The 21,571-nt window shown below is 41.1% G+C and overlaps 1 protein-coding gene across 10 annotated transcripts in view; it reads right to left on the reverse strand.

Moving 5' to 3' along the window:
• Nucleotides 1-21,571, reverse strand: part of IPCEF1 (interaction protein for cytohesin exchange factors 1) — a 202,004-nt gene that overhangs the window by 119,927 nt on the left and 60,506 nt on the right. For all 10 annotated transcript variants that reach the window (XR_010158231.1, XM_009452260.5, XM_063813585.1 and 7 more), the window contains exon 2: nucleotides 14,832-14,875. The gene's annotated coding sequence lies outside the window, so the exon portion shown is untranslated. The remainder of the gene's footprint in view (nucleotides 1-14,831; nucleotides 14,876-21,571) is intronic.

The following is a 21,571-nucleotide window of genomic DNA, read 5'->3' on the forward strand; positions in this document are numbered from 1 at the left end:
CGCCCTGAAAAGCACTGGGACTTGTTTCTACAGAGTTGGGTTTGTTCTGTGGTTGTCTTAAGTTCCATGACACCTGCCTGGAGAGTAGTTGTTGTCACTGGTTCTCCAAAACAGGGATAGATGTTCAATGATTCCAATGATTTATATAGGCAGGGGTCCTACAATGCATATTTTCACCTACCCCTCAAAGACACATAAACACACACACCCTAGTGGCAGCTCTTGTTCAGTTTTACCAATGCAGACAAAACACACCATCACACCTGCCTCTCCTACGCCAGCTCCAGATCCAAGGAACTTCTAGGAGCCAGTTACTCTAAGATCCAAGCTAGCTGTATGCTGAAGTGTGATTCTAAGGGATTGTGACTGAAACTGCAGGAGCCACCTCAAAAGTTTGTACTGTCCTCAAGCTGCTACATCATATGAGAAAAAGGGCGCCAGCTCCCTAATGAGGACACAGGTAACACTGGTAGCTCCTAGACAAGGTATCAATTATGAGGCCCACTGCAATCTACTACTGTCTGTTCCATGAGCACAGCTTGGTTCCTTCCAGGTCCCAACTCGGGTATCCCCCAAATAACATCCCCAATTCCTAGTTTGCTTCACTCCAGCCGGTGGGGCAAGAGCTGATACAGTGCTCTAGAATGAGCCAGATAGGAATAGCAAGTGATGGCCCTTACCTTTCTGCAATTTGCATCTCTCCATTTCTCCACATGAATAATAATTACATTTTCTGTCTGCAGAAGATGAAATGTTTTTCTACTTGGTGAAATTCAGACAGTGTACATGGCTCTGAGGCAGCCAGTCACTTTATTTCTGCTTTGCCAAACATTATTCCATTCAGTGCCCTTTACACCAAAGTGAGCAGCTATACCCCATACAGCAGAGGACTCTGCAACTGGACATTCACTGGCTAGAAGGCAGCCAAGAAAAAAAAATGATTATAAAAGCTGTCAGCCGCTTGCACCCATTGCTCTAGAGTTGGAGCCAAAACCCCTTTTGTCTGGCTAGATTTTTCCTTAAGAAATATCATTTTAGGGGCCGGGCACGGTGACTCACGCCTGTAATCCTAGCACTTTGGGAGGCCGAGGCGGGTGGATCACTTGAGGTCAGGAGTTCAAAACCAGCCTGACCAACATGGTGAAACCCCATCTCTACTAAAAATACCAAAAAAATTTAGCTGGCCATGGTGGCAGGTGCCTGTAATCCCAGCTACCCGGGAGGCTGAAGCAGGAGAATCGCTTGAACCTGGGAGGTGGAGGTTGCAGTGAGCCGAGATTGTGCCACTGCACTCCAGCCTGGGCAACAGAGAGAGATTCCATCTCAGAAGAAAAGAAAGAAAGAGAGAGAGAGAGAAAAGGAAAGAAAGACAGAGAAAAGGTGGGAGGGAGGGAGGAAGAAAGAAAAAAAAAGAAAAGAAAAGAGGGAGGGAAGGAGGGAGGGAAGGAGGAAATAAAAGAAAAGATCATTTTAGGGGCCTTGTAATTTTGCAAAGGTCATGCCCAAGGGTTATCAGACAAGAGAGACCATAAGGAGATAAACTACTGTATATAATCATGGTGAGGGCTGCTTTGCCCAGAATAGAGTGACTTCTCTTGGAGGCTCTTATAATGATATTTGGCAGAACTGTTGCAAACTGTTTTCAGTCTTCACAGCAAGGTTGTAAAGTAACTTATACTTTAACACGTGAAAAAACGAATATACAGAGTGGGTGAACTAACTAGTTTACATAGGTAGCAAGTTAAAGCCAAATTTGAATTCAGATTTTCAGACTCCAGGTCCAGGGCCCTATGGTCATCAGCAGTGCTGTCTCAATAATCTTTGCCTTTTCAAATTCTCCTTAGAAGCAGGCTTTTATTTTCTTTTTGCAAACAGTAGATCTCATTACATTCTTAGAGAATGAATGAGTCTAATAATTCTTACAGACACTCAGGGCAAGACATGCAGTAGGCACCTAACAAATATCTGTTGACTTATATTGGCCCTGCCTCAACTTTAGGACAAGTTAGAATGAGTAAGCTATTTACTAAATTTAGACAATTCAGAGGGACCTACGGTGACGAGCAGTGATAATGTGGCTGCCAAAGGGCTACTCGTGGGATCACAGATCAGCTGCCACTGTGTGGTCTGGAAGGGTCTGATCAGCAGGCAATACAGCTCTCAGAAAGAGACACTGACGAGCTGCACGCAGCTTGTTTGGGAATTGCGCATCCTAGGTGAGGCTTCATTCAGAAACTATGAAGGGCTCACGTCCTGGTCAGAATCCCACATGGGCAGGCTATGAATTGAAGGCTTAAACCATATCATGCTGGAAACCACACAGGCACAAGGACCTCAATTTTGCATCTGCTGAAAAATCTGGGTTAGTGTCTCCAAAACATCTAAAGCAAGAATGAGAGATGTCACTAAAACACACCTATTTATTCTTTAGGAAGAACTGTTAAATTAAAGTCATTCTTAAATACCCCCCATCCCAAATGGAGATATTTGTTGACACAATCCACATAAGCGAATGCCGTCAGGAATAGATTCGCTTTCTCTGAAATCATAACATGTATGCAAAGAGACACCTAGTGGAAGAACACCTAAGTACAATATTCAGCTTAAGACCAAAGATTAAATCGTCCAACTCCCTAATTTGACATTCTTTCAATTTCAATAGCGCATTTTTTTAAACCACTAGAATCATAAACTCAGAAATCTAAGTTTTCAAAAAGAAAATGTTCTATTTGTTTTTCCAGGAAGCATTGGCTCTTTTATTGGTTGTTGTTGTTGTTCATTAGACTATCTTACTGTATACATTACTGCGAAGTAATACAAAAATTACACAGCAGACTGCAGCTGGCCAGCCACTTTACTTCACCTTTCCCTGAACACATGTGGGCTTATTTTTTTGTTTCCATTCCTTTATAGACTTTGCCTGTGAGATTTTCCGCTTGTCTTTGGGTTGCTTTTTTCTTGCTTTTAACTAGGTAAAGCCAAAGACTTTTTTTTTCCAGCCAGCTTCCTGTGGTCCGCCCAGCTTCCTGTGGTCCACCCACTCTCGTCTTTACATGCTCACTTTCCCACTTGTACCTCACCTACACTGGATACCGCGCCCACCTCCTCATCTTCCATGCACACATGCACCTTCCTCTCTCCCTCCTGCCCTAGATACCTTCATTTAACCTCAAAAGGAAAACTTTGTTATCACAAAATAGAAGGAATCACCTATTTTTTTCTTTACTCCATAGTACTAAAATTCAGCTATGACAAACGTTGAAATTATTATTTTTAAACTCCTGCATAGAAAAAAAGTTTAGATTGGAAATTGATTTTTAATTTAACAGATATGTTTAATTGCAATTTCTATGACCTCACAGGCACCACTTCATGGGATTTTACATCTGAAAGAGGAACATGTGCTCTAGCAGAAGCCAGACTGACATTCACCAGGTCCAGGTCTCCTGACACTGCTGTGCTACAAAGAGCCGAGCCCTGTGGACAGGTCCGGGAGAATGAGACGCCAAGTAGAGAATGGGAATCCAAAAGACGCCAAGGCTCCAGACGTATGGATGCAAAAGTGATCTTGAAAGTAGAGAGCCTCTGATCCTAGCCACCCCAGCTAAAGTCACATGGGTCAAAGATGAACTGCCAAGCCAAGTCAACCCCTCTCCAAATTCCTGTCATGGTCAAAACAAAAAGGTCCTTACTCCACTGTTTTCAATAAGTAAGAAGGTCCTTATTCCTACATCACATGCTTGATGGTGACATGTTGAAACCTTTTCCTTTGATATTAGGAATAAGCCCAAGATTCTCATTATCACTTAACAACATTGTCTCAAAAGTACTGGAAAACAATGGTAAAAAATATATATATATATGATTAAAAGGTAAAAAATCAAGATTGTCAGTATTTTCAAATGATATAGTTTTACATGCAGAAAGAATCTACACATTAATAATTACAATTAAAAAGTGGGCCAGGCATGGTGGCTTATGCCTGTAATCCCAGCACTTTGGGAGGCTATGGTGGTGGATTGCTGGAGCTCAGGAGTTTCAGACCAGCCTGGGCAACATGGTGAAACCCTGTCTCTAGCAAAAATACCAAAAAAAAAAAAAACACACAAAAAAACGCTGGTCATGGTGGTGTGCACCTGTGGTCCCAGCTACTTGGGAGGCTGGGGTGAGAGGATCCCTTGAACCTGGGGGATAGAGGTTGCACTGAGTTGAGATTGTGCCACTGCAAAAAAATCATAGACAGAGCCAGACCCTGTCTCAAAATAAAAAAAAAAAAGTGGGCATAAGAAGGTTGCTAGCTACAAAGCCAATATATTAAAATCAATAACATTTCTACCAGCCACCAACAGTTTGAAAGTAAAATTTCTAAGAAGATAGCAATATCATAAAAATTCAAATATGTTAGAATGAATCTAATAAAAGATGTATAAGACTTCAATGAAGAAATCAATTTTTGAAAGAAACTTTAAAAAGGTATAAATAAATGGAAAGATGTCGTGTGTTCATTCATTGGAAGACTCAATATTGTGAAGATGACTCTGGCTAGTGCTTTTCCTTTGCCGTTCGTTATCTTCATTATTCTGTGGTCATAAGGATATCGTCCTACTTTTCCTTCTACGAATTTTATTGTCTTGTCTTCCTTATTAGATCTACAATTTACTTGCAATTGATTTTCTATTATGGTTTCAAATAGGGGTCAAGTTTCATCTTTTAAATTAATAGCCAATTACCTCAGTATCATCTATTGAAAATACTGTCATTTCCCCCACTGGTTCTAACCATAAAGGAAAAGCTGTAAGTTGAAACACATTAGAATTAAGAATTCCCATTCATCAAAAGACAACCTTAGGGACTGAGAAAACAAGCAAATGAATGAGAAGAGATATGTGCCATACATATAACATGCATGAGGCCATGCATCCAGAATCTATAAAGAACTCCCATGAATCAATAAGGAACAGGCAGAAAACCTAAGACAAAAATGAGAAAAGACTTACTAGGCCTTTGACAAAGAAGGAACATCAATTAGCCAACATACATAGGAGAGACACCAATCATTAACAATCAGGAAATGTTAATGTTAATGTTAATCCTCATTAACAGTCAGGGAAATGCAAGGCAGAACAGCAATGAAACATAATTAAACAGCCACCAAAACAGTGTAATTTTAGAAGACTGACAATGCCAAGCGTTGGCAAGATTGTAGAACCAGTGAAAACTCAAAATATTGCCAGTGGAAAATTATTTTGGAAAAGTGTTTGGCAACACCTGCTAAGGTTAATTACATGCATAGTCTATGCCCACAACCTTTACTCTAAAATGTATATGCCTCAGATATGTGCGCAAATGTATGCTGAAAATGTGTAACAATGGTTCTATCCAGTTCATTAATAACAACCAGAACAAAAAACAGGGCTGGGCATGGTGTCTCATGCCTATAATCCCAGTGCTTTGAGAGGCCAACATGGGAGGATCACTGGAGGCCAGGAGTTCAAGACCAGCCTGGGCAACAAAGTGAAACTCTATCTCTACAAAGAGGTAAATCATTTAAAAAATTGTTAAAAAAAAAAAAAGTCCATCAATGGGAAAATGAATAAATAAATTGTGGTACAGTCATTACAATGAACTACATAGCAATCAAAAAGAAAAAGACTACTTCTATCCACAGTGAAATAACATTGAGAGAAAGAAGCTAGACACAAAAGAATATAAACAATATGATTCCATTTATATAAAATAATAGAGCAGCCAAAACTAGATCATAGTGTTTAGGGAAGTGTACTTGGGTCATAAAATTATCACAAAATGCAACCACAATGACCACAAATGGCAGGAGAGTGGAAACCTTTGAGGAGGAATCAGGAATTATTTATTGGAATGGGTACAAGAGGGGATTCGGGATCCCGATGGTAGTCTATTTCTTGACTCAAGTGGCAGTTGCAAGAATTTACACTTCATGATAAATCATCTAGCTATTCCATTTTTTTCATGTTTTCCACTGCATGTATGTTATATTTCAAAATAAAAGTCATTTTGAAAAGTGAGAACTAGGCCAGATGCTATGGCTTATACCTGTAATCCCAACACTTTGGGAGGCCAGAGCGGAATGATTGTTTGAGGCCAGGAGTTTGAGACCAGCTTGAGCAACATACTGAGAATCCCCATCTCAACAAAAAAATTTAAAAATTAAGGCCAGTCGCAGTGGCTCATGCCTGCAATCCCAGCACTTTGGGAGGCCGAGGTGGGTGGATTACTTGAGGTCAGGAGTTCAAGACCAGCCTGGGCAAGATGGTGAAACCCCGTTCCTACTAAAATACAAAAAAAAAAAAAAAAAAGCCAGGCATGGTGGTGTATGTCTGTAATCCCAGCTACTTGGGAGGCTGAGGCAAGAGAATTGCCTGAACCCGGGAGGTGGAGGTTGCAGTGAGGCGAGATAGCGCCATTGCACTCCAGCCTGGGTAACAGAGCAAGACCTCATCTCGGAAAAAAAAAAAAAATTTTTTTAAAGTAGCCTTGTGTGGTGGTGCATGCCTATAATCCTAGCTACTTAGGAGGCTGAGATGGAGGATCACTTGAGCCCAGGAGTTTGAGGTTGCAGTGAGCCATACTGCACTCTAGCCTGGATAACAATGTGAAAGCTTGTCTCTAAATAAATAAATAAACTCTTGTTGAAGATTTTAGTTTTCCTTGAAGTGAAATGGGCAAGCCTGGCCAGTCATGGTGACTCACGCCTATAATCCCAGCACTTTGGGAGGATGAGCCAGGTGATAACTTGAGGCCAGAGTACGAGACCAGCCTGGTCAGCATGGTGAAACCCCGTCTCTACTGAAAATATAAAAATTAGCCTGGAGGCCGGGCACTGTGGCTCACGCCTGTAATCTCAGCACTTTGGGAGGCTGAGGTGGGTGGATCACCTGAGGTTAGGAGTTTGAGACCAGCCTGGCCAACATGGTGAAACCACATCTCTACTAAAAATACAAAGAATTAGCCAGATGTGGTGGCACACACCTGTAATCCCAGCTACGTGGGAGGCTGAGACAGGAGAATAACCTGAACCCAGAAGGTAGAGGTTGCAATGAGCCAAGATGGCACCATTGCACTCCAGCCTGGGCAACAAGAGTGAAACTCCATCTCAACAACAACAACAAAATATCCTGGCATGATGGCACATGTCTGTAATCCCAGCTACTCGGGAGGCTGAGGCAGGAGAATAGCTTGAACCTGGGAAGCGGAGGTGGCAGTGAGCCGAGATTGCACCACTGCACTCCAGCCTGGGTGACAGAGCAAGACTCTGTCTCAAAATTAAAAAATAAATAAATAAATAAAATAAATGGTTTTGCAGAGTTCTGATCTGACAAACACATTAACAGCTCTGGCCCCAGCACTGACAACAGACTGAAAGAGAGAAAAGACATAAACCAAGAAACCAATTAAGAGGCTACTGGAATGATCCAGGGAAGAGATTACAATGTCATCTCTTTCGCGGGACCAGAGTGGTAGCGATAGAAGTGGTAAGAAGTAGATGGATCAGGCAGGGCGCGGTGGCTCACGCCTGTAATCCCAGCACTTTGGGAGGCCAAGGTGGGCGGATCACGAGGTCAGCAGATCGAGACCATCCTGGCTAACACGGTGAAACCCCATCTCTACTAAAAACACACACAAAAAAATTAGGCGGGCACGGTGGCGGGCACCTGTAGTCCCAGCTACTTGGGAGGCTGAGGCAGGAGAATGGCATGAACCCGGGAGGCAGAGCTTGCAGTGAGCCGAGATAGCACCACTGCAGTCCGGCCTGGGCAAAAGAGAGAGACTCCGTCTCAAAAAAAAAAAGAAGTAGCTGGATCAAAGTACTTACTCCTCTTTGTCACAATGACCAATCCAGAAAAGAGTACATGTACCAAGTCAAGATAATCAGGAAATTCTGTCTGAAATATTGGGAAAGAGATTTGTCCCTTTTTTCTGGGGTGTCAGCCGTGAACGCTCTGCAAACCTGGAGTTAGCAGTGGTCATCTTGGTGAAATGGTGGAGAAAAGAGATTGAAAATGAAGCCAAAACAGCAGGAAGCAGAGCCCAAGGAGAGAGTGGAAAAAGAAATCTATGCTACAAAATACTCAATCCCACAAATTTTCAAAGATGTATATTTGAGGGCAGGGCAGGAACCTCATTCCTGTAATCCCAGCACTTTGGGAGGCCGAGGTGGGCGGATCACCTGAGGTCAGGAGTTCAAGACCAGCCTGGTCAACATGGTGAAACCCCTTCTCTACTAAAACTACAAAAAAATTAGCCACGCATGGTGGCGCATGCCTGTAATCCTACTCAGGAGGCTGAGGCAGGAGAATCGCTTGAACCTGGGAGGTGGAGGTTGCAGTGAGCCGAGATCACGCATTGCACTCCAGCCTGGGGCACAAGAGCGAAACTCCATCTCAAAAAAAAAAAAAAAAAAAAAACGCCGGGCACAGTGGCTCACACCTGTAATCCCAGTACTTTGGGAGGCCAAGGCGGGTAGATCACAAGGTCAGGAGATTGTGACCATCCTGGCTAACATGGTGAAACCCCATCTCTGCAAAAAAAATACAAAAAATTAGCCAGGTGTGGTGGGCCCCTGTAGTCCCAGCTACTCAAGAAGCTGAGGCAGGAGAATGGTGTGAACCTGGGAGGTGGAGCTTGCAGTGAGCTGAGATCGCGCCACTGCACTCCAGCCTGGGTGACAGAGTGAGACTCCATCTCAAAAAAAATTAAAATTAAATAAATTTTTAAAAAGATGTACATTTGAATATGTCTTGTGAAATTTCAGAATTTCAAAGTATATAGAGAATTCTAAAAGTTTCTCTAAAGAAACAAGAACATTGTTAGATTTCTCATGCAAGTTGAGCTGCTGAAGGACATGGGGGCAATATCTTTGAAGTTCTGAGTGAAAATAAATTTGTACATAAAGTTCTGTATCCAACCAAACATACAATCAAGTGTGAGTGCAAAATAAACACATTTTAGACATGTTTGTTTATTCCTTATGTGCCCTACGTGAAAACATTGCTTGGTAAAATAATAAACTGACAAAGACATTTAAAAAGAAAAACATGAGATAAAAGAAGGAAAAGAACATGAGATTAAGATTCAGGGAAAGATGAGCATATAATTAAAAAAAGATGTACACATAAAATACAATCTACTGAAACTGTGCAAGTATAGTTTCCTATTTCTAGCTTGATATCCCTTGAATTGATTTTGCAATCAATCCTCACACATTTGCAGTTACATTTAATTTCAAGTAATGATTTTGTTGGGGAAAAAAGAAAGTACCATTAATATAATTCCTTCTTCATAATCCTTTTTTCACTTATTCTCACCTAAAGTCAGAAAGTAAAAAATGTGAAGTTAATTTTAAAATATTAAAATAACTCAATTACCTGGTAGAACAGAAGGAATTGTAAGTGTGACTGATTTAGAAAGGAAGGGTGTTGTATAGAGATACTGGATGTGATAACTTTGCAGCACATACCATCAGACAAGAAATTGTTAGTGTGCTCTATGTCTAGTTCTCCTCTTCTCCCTCGGCCCCCAGGAAGACCTCCCAGGCCCATGCAGTTAGGAGACGCCGTGTGAGTTGTTCTGACCAACGGGGACTGGGCAGAGGTGATGTCATCACTTTGTGTCTGGAGAAGAGTATGAGTGCCCCACACCCTCCTTCTGTGTCATGACCAACTCTGAAGCCACCTATTGACATGGTGGTGTTGCAGGATGGTGGAGCTTTCATCAGCCTGAATCCCTGAGTGACTTTGTGGAGTAGAGGATCTCTCCCCTCCTGACGACCAGCACTGAACATACAGTGTGGGTAAGAAATCAGAGTTATAGCCAGGCACAGAGGCTCACGCCTATAATTCCAGCACTTTGGGAGGCCGAGGCGGGTGGACCACAAGGTCAGGAGATCGAGACCATCCTGGCCAACATGGTGAAACCCCGTCTCTACTAAAAATACAAAAATTAGCCAGGTTTGGTGGTATGCACCTGTAGTCCCAGCTACTCGGGAGACTGAGGCAAAATAATCTCTTGAACCCAGGAGACAGAGGTTGCAGTAAGCCGAGATCACACCACTGCACTCCAGCCTGGGTGATAGAGTGAGACTCCGACTCAAAAAAAAAGAAATCAGAGAATCAGAGTTACTCTGGAGTTAATTTCAGCATAACACCGTCTAGTCTAATAAGAGCTCCTGTGCCTCATTAAGTATTAACAAAAGTCTTTTCTATATTTCTTCAAGCTCTATTTAAATTTTTTCTGTGTAAACTAACATAAACCCAAAATAGGTAGTTGCCTTTTTTAACAATTTGGCTGGAAGGTAATTTTATTAGGAAAGACATTGATATCTCTACTGAGGATAATAAACTCAGGGAAAATGAAAATGGCAACAGGAAACCTTTCACTTGCTGAGAAAACTTGTTCTTTTCTTTTCCCTTTTCCTCACTGTCTACATATAATAAATGCAGAACATTTTCTGAGGAAATGCCCTATTCATTGTGGAAATAATCTCCAAAGATTTAGAGATTTTCAGTTAGTACCTCATCATTCTTGAAATTGGATTCTATTTTTTAGAAAGCTATACCCATATTTTTGAGCTAAAATTTAAAAAAAGCAAAAATATTATTAACCAGGAAAACAATAGCTCAAATGTTAACCTGCCCTCTCAATAATCTGAAAAACAGATTCTGTTTTCAAGGAATAATCTCCATATAAGTATTCTTTCAGCCAGTTCCTTTTTTGTAATCTAGTTGTCCACATTCTTGTTCACATTGTTATATTTTGCACACATATGCACAAAAATTATGAGCCTTCAAGAAGAAAATATATGTGGTCATCTATTTCTTCACTGCCAGCACACAAGTTTTTAACACAGAGTTTATTTTAAAATAAGGCAAGAAACCCTTGGAGTCTGAGTTGTTTCTTTATTAGAGGTGTGAGACCTGGCCCCACACGTTTCTGTTCTGGAAAAAGTCCATTGACACCTTGAATCACTTGGTAACATAAATCAAACTTAAGCAGTTCTTAGAACATAAGTTTCATAGGCCATAGCAAGTAAAAAATAGTAAGAAAAATATAACCTGATGTTCAAATGCATTCACATAAAACTTCACAATATTTACTGCCCAGCAGGAATATGTCAAAATAATTAGACAAGCATTCTGTGCTTAAGAAATCTGTGGAGAGCTCAAAATAATTATGGGGCCAAGAATGTAGGCACATGTGAATGAAAACTAAATATGAACTGTTTGCTCCCACTACACACCCTTGAACTAAGAACTGTCTGTCACACACCAGGGCCTGTCTGGGGGTGGGGGGTGGCAAGGGGAGAGAGAGCATTAGGACAAATACCTAATGCATGTGGGGCTTAAAACCTAGATGACGGGTTGATAGATGCAGCAAACCACCATGGAACATGTATACCTATGTAACAAACCTGCACGTTCTGCATGTGTATCCCAGAACTTAAAGTAAAATAAAAACTTTTTAAAAAGAACTATGTCTATAACATATTAGAGTGACTAGATAAACAAGATTCCTTTAGTATTGCTTAATGACAGGAGTAAAAGACAAAAATTGTTAACATGCTTTTGCATCAAGTTGGAGGACATTTTATTATGTTAGTAGCTGGTTCAAGACTTTCTCTTATGTAAACATTTGACTTTGCTAGAAAAATATCATAATAAGCCTCTTTGTCATAAAATCTGAAATCCAGCAGTGTTTGGATGTGTGTAGAAAGACCTGCAATGAGGCAGGGAGGGGAAGAAGAGAGGTGGAGGCTGTAAAATGGGGAATGGGGAGAGCAGTGTGATGGAAGAAATGACACCACAATGTCAGTTTCAGTAGAAAGCGGTGAAGAGTCTGAGCTTTGCCTTCATGTTAGCATCAGGGGGAACCAAGGCAGTACATAAGGACATCTGAAGAAACAAGTTGCTGGGAATAAAGGCCAGGGCTGATGACAAGATCATTCAACACCATGTGATATTGTTTGGCCCATGTCCCCACCCAAATCTCATGTTGAATTATGATCTTCAGTGTTGAAGGAGGGGCCTGGTGGGAGGTGACTGGATCATGGGGGTGGATTTCCCCTTGTTCTCATGACAGTGGGTGAGTTCTCAAGAAATCTGGTTGTTTAAAAGTGTATAACAGATTGCTCAAGCTCAGGAGTTTGAGTTCAGTCTGGGCAACATAGCAAAGCCCCCTTTCTTTTTTTAAAAATTAAAAAATAAAAATAAATAAAATATAAAAAGTGTGTAGCACTTTGCCCTTCTCTCCCTCTCTCTCTCTCTCTCTCTCTCTCTCTCTCTCTTGCTCTGCTATGTGAAGATTGTGCCTATTTCCCCTTCACCTTCCACCATGACTGTAAGTTTCCTGACACCTCTCCAGCCATGCTTCCTGTACAGCCTGTGGAACTATGAGCCAATTAAACCTCCTTTCTTTATAAATTTCCCAGTCTCAGGTAGTTCTTTATAGCAGTGTGGGAATGGACTAATACACCATCATAACTAATATTTATTAAGTGCTTAACAATGCACCGGATATTGTTCTAAGAGCTATATTCATATTAACTCATTAAATCCTTACACCAGCTATGGGTGCTATTACTGTCTCCATTTAACAGATGAGGAAAGCGAAGTGCATAAGGGTTAAGCAATTTGCCCAAGGTCATACAGATTGGTGTGTATTTGTGTCAGAGATAAGATTCAAACCTCAGCCCTCTGAGCTCAGAGCCTCCCCTTTGTACCATTGTGCTATCTCTTATTTTATTACAAGAGACTATAAAGTTCATCGAATTCAGTCTTCCAACAAACACAGCTTCTTATATAACAAGCCGTGCTCTTACTAGATGCCCACTGTGATGGGGAGGTCCCTAATCTGAGAGCCAGAAGTGTTATACCAGAAAACATACTTGACAACTTTTGAAGATAGTAAAATCACCCACTTTTGTCAATACCTTAGGGTAATCAGTTCTGCATATCATCAATGAAAAACATGAATATAAAAAGCATCACTTAAAATTCCTCAACAAAACATCAAATTTTATGGTAAATAAAGCATTCTTTACTGCAGAAGACAATGCAGACATCTTACTAACTGACTCATCAGTAAATGCGTATCTTTTATATACATGTTGAAACAATAGAATTTATGTCTTAGAAGACATCTGTACAGCTAAGGTATGCACCAAAGCTAATTTGTATGTCCATGAGTTGGACAACCAGGACAACGGGTTTTAATAACTACAGAAAAAGAAAGAGAAGGGCAATGGTCACCAAAAAGCACGATGGTGACTAATGAGTTATGACTAACAGTGTTTCAAAGACAGTTGTAACATAATTGGAAATGGTAGAAACTACATACTGAGGACAATAGTGATTATTGTCTGGGTCATAGAAAATAATAGCATTTAAGTTAATACGCTAATACTTTCTGAAAAATTACCAGGATTTCAATTATATCTATACAGTCACAAAAAGATGTGTCCTTAATAGATAACTGTGGGCGGCCGGGCACTGTGGCTCACGCCTGTAATCCCAGCACTTTGGGAGGCCGAGGCGGGCAGATCACGAGGTCAGGAGATCGAGACCATCCTGGCCAACATGGTGAAACCCCGTCTCTACTAAAAATACAAAAAATTAACCCGGCGTGGCGGCAGGCGCTTGTAGTCCGAGCTACCAGGGAGCCTGAGGCAGGGGAATCGCTTGAACCCAGGAGGCCGAGGTTGCAGTGAGCCGAGATCATGCCACTGCACTCCAGCCTGGAGACAGAGCAAGACTCTGTCTAAAAAAAAAAAAAAAAAAAAAAAAAAACTGTAAAAAGAATGCTTCCTTTGAATTCCCCAGCAAGTTTAAAATTGTGTTTCATCTTTGGAAAAAAATGAATTAAGGCTTAGTACAATGGCTCACGCCTGCAATCCTAGTTCTTTGGGAGGCCGAGGCAAGAAGATCACTTGAGGCCAGGAGTGAGAGATCAGCTTGGGCAACATAATGAGACCCCGTCTTTACAAAAAATTTTAAAAATTAGCTGGGCATGGTGGCATACTTGGGAGGCTGAGGTGAGAGAATCACCTGAGCCTGGGAGGTCAAGGCTGCAGTGAGCCACGATCATGCCACTACACTCCAGTCTGGGAGACAAAGTAAGACACTGTCTCAAAAACAAACAAACAAACAAGAGTTAAACCAAATAAAAGATATAATACCTCAGTGAGGAGCTAAGACATATAATTCTTTTAAAATCATTTTATAATAGAAAATCAGAGTAATAATGAGAAGAATTACACAGGTATTCAACTCCAGTCTTTCCTAGATCATCAGGAATAAACTTATAAACTTTAGAGGTGGGGACATCTTCACATTGTTTTACTCTTCTACTATAATTATTAAATATAAATATTTAATTGTTATTATTAGTAAATTTAAATCAGTAAGTACTCCATTTCTAGAGCATTCAGTTTATACTTGGGCATCTAAACACACAATTGCTTGTAAAATAGACTCTTCACATAATTATAGTTATAAAGTACTTTGATAGTCATGGTATATTCCTTACTCTTAGAGAGGCAAAAAAAAAAAAATCAACCCATAAATAAATAAATAAATAAATTACTTAATTCCCCCACTGAAAAATAATCTTCGGAGGACCAAAGATAGTTAGTAATGCTATCAACTTCCCTCTGCATAAATCCTAGACTAGGGATAAACATACCTAGGCTACACTAATTTGATTCACAAACTAGAATAACAAAGTGAAACTCAAGCTTTTCAAGTCATAAATATCACTAAAGAGAAAGAATTCGTTGCAAAGGATTTTCAATTACATACCAAAAAGTTATGAATTTTCTTGGTCCAGTTCTGTTGCCTTTGACCTTTATGGAAAAAAAAAAAAAAGAGAGAGAGGAAAAAAAAGTGAGTCATGAGATTTCTGCCTGGACTCAATCACCTGGGTTAAAATCAGAATCCCACCACATCAACCCCAAGAATAAGCAACAGAACAGTAAGTTGATCATCGTGATAATGTTAGGGTAGACAGCTAGGCAAACACAAACAGTTCAGGAAAGTCCCATCACCACCACCACCCAGGAATGTCAGGCAATGTTAAACCACCAGGTGATGGTCAGGTAGTTGTTAAACTGGCTCTCTAAAATAATAATTGGTGGCAGCTGGTGCCAGGGACAGGCAGTCTCCCATTAGATAGGAAACACTTGAAGCTGGTGATCAGCAGCTTCCTGATAAGATCTCAGAAGTTGGCGAATGGGCCCAAGTGTGGGTACTAAGGGGCAAAATGGCAGAGTTTAGCATATGACCTCCCTCTGGGAACACTCGACTGGTAAGGGAAAAATGCCTCAAGTGAGCACGCATGCAACTTCAGCAAACACACTGAGCATGCTCCCCTCCCAACTCCTGGAAGACCACTAGGCATGCGGAAAGCCCGCCCCCAGGGAAGAATCAGGGGAGGAGAGACAGAAACCCCTGTACCATGCAGATGTATAAAACCCCAAGTCAAAGATCAAATAGGGTACTTGGATCGCTCAAGTTGTCCACTTGGCACTTTTCCAAATGTCCTTTACTTCCTTTTGTTCTTGCTCTAAAACTTTTTAATAAGCTCTCACTCCTCAAAAACTTGCCTCAGTCTCTCACTCTAAGTCATGCCCCTCAATCGAATTCTTTCCTTCGAGGAGGCAAGAATCAAGTTGGTGCAGACCTGCACAGATTCACCTCTGCTAACAATGACTTCCCACTGTCTCTCTCAAAATATGAAAACAAAAGTTTTCTCTCATAGGAAAGAAGATCCGGGTAGCAAATTATCAAAAAATCATTAAACTGAGATCCTCAACATTGAATTTTTTCTAAAGAGGACAGTAAAAATAATGTTCTAACCTTTTGAACACACCCCATGATACATTTTTACTTCACTTTTAAATACCACGAAAGATGTGCACATAGATTGAGAACTTCTATCTATTTTCCTGGAATTTTTCCAGTGGGAATATATTGCTTTTTTTTGTTTTGTTTTGTTTTGTTTTTTTGAGACAGAGTCTCACTCTGTGGCCCAGGCTGGAATGCAGTGGCACACAATCTCAGCTCACTGCAACCTCCACCTCCCAGGTTCAAGTGATTCTCCTGCCCCAGCCTCCTGAGTAGCTGGGATTACAGGCACCCGCCACCATGCCTGGCTAATTTTTGTATTTTTAGTAGAGACAGGGTTTCGCCATGTTGGTCAGGCTGGTCTTGAACTCCTGACCTCGTGATCCACCCGTCTCGGCCTCCCAAAGTGCTGGGATTACAGGCATGAGCCACCACACCCAGCCCAGTGGGAATATATTTCAAATTAGTAACAATAATTCTATTCATTGCCTAAAAGCATACATTTGTAAAAACACAGATTTTTCTTTTTAAAATCTATATATTTGCATCTCACAGAAAAATAAAATTGTAGGAAAACATGTTCTGCAAAGGACATATTTCAAGATCTGTATTTTAATAACTCAATCTACTTGAGTACTTGGATTTTTTCTTTTTAAATTTTTTTTCCAAAATTTTATTTTGAAAATGTTTAAAACTATAGAAAGTTTGTAGGAATAGGTAGCAATGAACACCTAGATGGCCTTCACCTTGATTCCCAAATTATGACACTTTTCCACATTTGCTTTATCTCTCTGCATATCTAAATATTTTGCTGAACCATTTGAGTCACTTGTAGACATAAAGATGGTTCACCCCTATATACTTCAGCATATACCTCCTAAGAGCAATGATCCCACTATAGTTATTAATAATGATCACACTCAGGAAAGGTTTTTTTTTGTTTTTTTTTTTTGAGATGGAGTCTCACACTCTCGTCCAGGCTGGAGAGCCGTGGCACAATCCCGGCTCACTGCAAGCTCCGCCTCTTGGGTTCACGCCATTCTCCTGCCTCAGCCTCCCGAGTAGCTGGGACTACAGGTGCCTACCACCACGCCCGGCTAATTTTTGTGTTTTTAGTAGAGACGGGGTTTCACCGTGTTAGCCAGGGTGGTCTGGATCTCCTGACCTCGTGATCCACCCGCATCGGCCTCCCAAAGTGCTGGGATTACAGGCTTGAGCCATCGTGCCCGGCCACACTCAGGAAATTTTAAATTGACAAAATGCAATCACTATACAGTTCAAATGTTCCAATTGTATCACTGATGTCTGTTTCAGTGTGGAAGATTTGTTATATTTTATTTTAAATCCTGGATTTAATCAGGGATCACCAAGGCATGTCTACAGTCTCCTTTTACCTTTCAGGACATGTTTTTTTAGAGTCCAGGCCAGTTGCTTTGCCTAACACCCCTCAATTTGGATTTGACTGATTGTTCCTTCACAACTAAGTTAAACATTTTTGGCAGAGGTACTCACAGGTTGGAATGCTTTCCTTCTTTTTATACATTAGGAAAACCACATAACAGGTTGGATTAATATTTTCTTTCACTTAGTAACACTTAGTGATTGCCTCATATAAAGTGAATTTAGTGTCATAGTTTGCAATTTACAAAATGCTTTGATATGGATTAATTTATGAAATTTGCACTACAATCGCATGAGGTAGGTTTTTTATTTTGGTCATCTTTCCTCTTTTGAATAGAATTTTATCCAAGTTCATACAACCAGCAAGTCTAGCTCAGTGGCCAAAATTTAAGTATAGAATTACCGTAAAAATCACCCTAGAGTAAGAAACTCTATTTTCAGGTCAAATAAATCTAGATCCCTTTTTCTCTTTTGTAACCTGTACTCCCTGTTGTCCAAACTCTTTGCCTTACAGTTCTTATTTTGTTGTGTTAAACTACAAAGGTAGTGAGGTATCATGATTTACCTAAACATTTTTTCAACCATAATTATTTCAAATTATAAGAGTTCAACCAGAAACAGTGGAAAAAATGGGTATTAACTTAAAAGTGGACGATATGTTAAAATAAATGAGTATTAGCTGTATTGACTAAGCTAACACTCAAAGTGATTGGCTTTTCTTCATGTTTTTGCCTTTGCTTTGGTGCAACTAATGATATACCAGCTCTTTCTTTCTCCCCAGAACAAGATCTTATGTCACTTCCTCCTACATTCCAAAGCAATGAAAACAGTATTTCCTGATGGAGTCATCTGTATGTTTACAAAAACTTTCTAGCATATTAAATTAGGTAGTTTTTCTTATTTACTTTTTGCCTTGGGGGCCTCACAATCGCAGTGCTGTTTAGTTTAGAATCAAGTCAAGAAAAGTTTGGGAATCGGTGTATGTAACTTGAGTCACAACTTGTAACATGAATCTCTAAATAGACATTCCAGCCAGAAAGAGAAACAAACAGGTTTCCCAACCTATAGGTCAAGGGTACTGAAGCCGGCAAAAGCCAGACAAGGTTTAGAGTGATACTGAAATCTAAAAAGCAATACCACCCAAGTCCAGGTCAGCGCAACTGCAGATGCTTATCTGGGTGGCATCAGACTCAGATGTACCATCTCAATCACTTTCAGTATAGAAAGATCTTCAAGAAAATAGGGTGCAATTGTCCGCTGACCAAAACCACTTTACTAAGCCTCAAGCTAAGATAACAGATCAAGATCCATTTACTGCTTCATCCATGCACCATTTCTCTAACACTCAGTGATCTGAATATCTCACTTCAAAGCAAAAGAGCAATTAGAGCCATTTAAAATGTCTGAATAATGAGTGTGATATTATTGTTACTGTCCAGTGTTCAATTTCATAAAGAAGCAGGAACAGACTCCTGAAAAATACCCGGAGAAAAAAATGAACTATCTTTTCCACTTCCACAGAGCTCTTTGAGCATTACATGACTTTCTTTTGAATTGGCATATTATGCACCCCCTAAAAGAAAACTCTCTACTTTAATCCCAAGAAAAGCATTATTCTTATTCTTCATTTGAATTATTTTTTAGGCCAAATACAGTAAAGGAAGTTACACTGATGATTGTGCTTAAATATATAAATTGTGGCAAGACAGGGAGCAGCAAGAAATGTTTCAACTGTGAAGTCTTTAATAGAACATGTATCATTCATTTTTCCCCTCTAATCCTCAACAGACTCCTATTATCTTCAGATAATAAGAGAGGCTGCCTGCCATTAATTTAATCACTGTAATTTCCTAAGAAATAAAGACTGATGTCTATTGAAAATTATTCCAATTATGTCTTTGAACATGAGTTCAAAACTGGTAAAATTACCACTTTCAATAATATATTAACCTCCTAATTGTTATTAGTTATTCTCACAATCCTCTTAAAGCAAAGAATGACATTGGGGCCCAATTCTTTTATTCAACTTTGAGACACAATTATTTTTAAAACTTTGCTCAAGTTCAACCCACTTCAGGTGTAATCTAACCCTTTAAAATACATCCTAAGAAGCAATTTATCTGCTTAAAAACAAAAACTGGGCTGAATCCTTTTTATTATATCATGTAAAATCAAACTATGTAACCACCTGAAAATAAGTAGAAGTAGGTAAAAGTAAGGAAATCTCACAGAAACACCAATGATAAAAGTACTGGAGGCTGGATGCAATAGGTTATGCCTGTAATCCCAGCACTTTAGGAGGTCAAAGCTGGAGGATTGTTTGACCCCAGTGAGACAGCCAAGTATAAAGGGGTTTCCCGAGAACCTTCGACTGGCCTATGCACAGGGAGGTGTGTGCACTGGCCTCCATGAATTTCACACCATTTGCAGAGGGGAGGATTCTGCCTTCCCCTGTTCTGGGGTGGTAACTGGGAATTCAATCTATGAGGCAGGAAGCCTACCAGCAGAACTCTCACTTTGCTGAGAGTCCCTGTTTCCCTTTTTATTTCCTTTTTGCCCAATAAACCCTGCCCTTCTCACCCTTCAAAGTGTCTGCGAGCCTAATCTTTCATGGTTGTGTGACAAGAACCTGGCTTTTAGCTGAACTAAGGAGAAAGTCCTACAACACCAGGAGTTCGAGATCACCCTGGACAACAGAGTGAAACCCCATCTCTTTTAAAAAATAAAATATAAAAATTATTTTTTAAAAAAAGTACTTGGCCGGGCATGGTAACTCATGCCTGTAATCCCAGCACTTTGGGAGGCCGAGGCGGGCACATCATGAGGTCAGGAGATGGAGACCAGCCTGGCTAATACGGTGAAACCCCGTCTCTACTAAAAATACAAAAAACTGGCCGGGTGTGGTGGTGGGCCCCTGTAGTCCCAGCTACTCAGGAAGCTGAGGCAGGAGAATGGCGTGAACCCAGGAGGCGGAGCTTGCAGTGAGCTGAGATCACGCCACTGCACTCCAGCCTGGGCAACAGAGCGAGACTCTGTCTCAAAATAAAAATTAAAAAAAGTACTAATAGCCAACATTTATTAAGCTCTGATTATTTAATTTGTACAGTCATGTGCTAGATGCTGCTCATGCATTAAATATTCATTTTCACAGCAACCCCGTGAAGGTGGTGCTGTTCTTACAAATGAAGACCACTGCCCTGGCATCTGCCGCTGTGGCTGCTGTTGACTGCTCTGTTGGCAGCTGCCACTCCATTGCTCACGGGTGGCTGCCGTGCTGCCCCCAACCTCCTTTGGACACCCCCATCTCACCGCACCCCGCCACCAACACACACACACCTCTTTCTGCTCATTACTTTGACGAGGACTTTCCATAGTGGCACACACTTTGCTGTGAGCATTGCTCGGGGAACAGAGAGCACAGGGGGTCTAGGTCAGCGACGCCTGCACAAGGATCTGCTGCCTCTTCCCACATTGCTAGACTTCTTGGCTCATCTTGGCTTTTGCCAGCAGCCCCATGGCTCTCCCTCCAGTCCAGCCTTTTGTGGATCTGAGTCCATCAGCTAAGTCTGTACATGTCTAAGCTAAAACTGCAGAGAAGTTTAGCCTCTCTTCCCCAGGGCTTTGGGACTCTTGGAATACTCCTGGTCATGCCTCCGTCCTGAACTGTCTGGAGCTCTCTGACAGCCAGGAGGTGACTGCCTGTCACACACATGTGCACACGCACACACACACACACGCGCACACACACACTCTTAGCAGTTGGCTGGCCGCCACCTAATGTAGCAGGTCATGTTAGCACACTGTCTTCCCTGACACTGTTCAAAATATTAGTCCCAAATTATTAGCTATATGAAGGAGCTGACAGCTACTACTCTCAAACTTCTCAGTGTTCTGAGTCTAAATATGCTGTGGGCTCTGTGAATACATTTCATGAGGATAAAGGAAGCACAGGGAGATAGCGAAGAAAGGAACAAAACAGGAATGAAGGGAAAGGAGCCCTTTTGGGCAAGCAGATTCCAAGGGGTGCTCTTGTTGGGCTTTGACCACCCAGAGGGCACCAAGAGGACAGGAACACCAGAGGCAGGGGAAGAGCTGCTATAAGAAGAGGATGTAAAGAAGACAAGGGAGTGTGAAACACAAAAGTCACTTCTCGGATCCACCGTTGCCTTCTCTGCTTCTCCTAGAGGCCAGCGCCACATCTTTTGACCTGTTTAGCCCACCCTCGACTCCACCGCACGCCCTAGAAACTCCCAGGCTAGAGAATCATTTTTGGCAACTACCAACACCCAGGAAAA

Source organism: Pan troglodytes, chromosome 5 (assembly GCF_028858775.2).
Source record: "Pan troglodytes isolate AG18354 chromosome 5, NHGRI_mPanTro3-v2.0_pri, whole genome shotgun sequence".
Lineage (NCBI taxonomy): Eukaryota > Metazoa > Chordata > Mammalia > Primates > Hominidae > Pan > Pan troglodytes.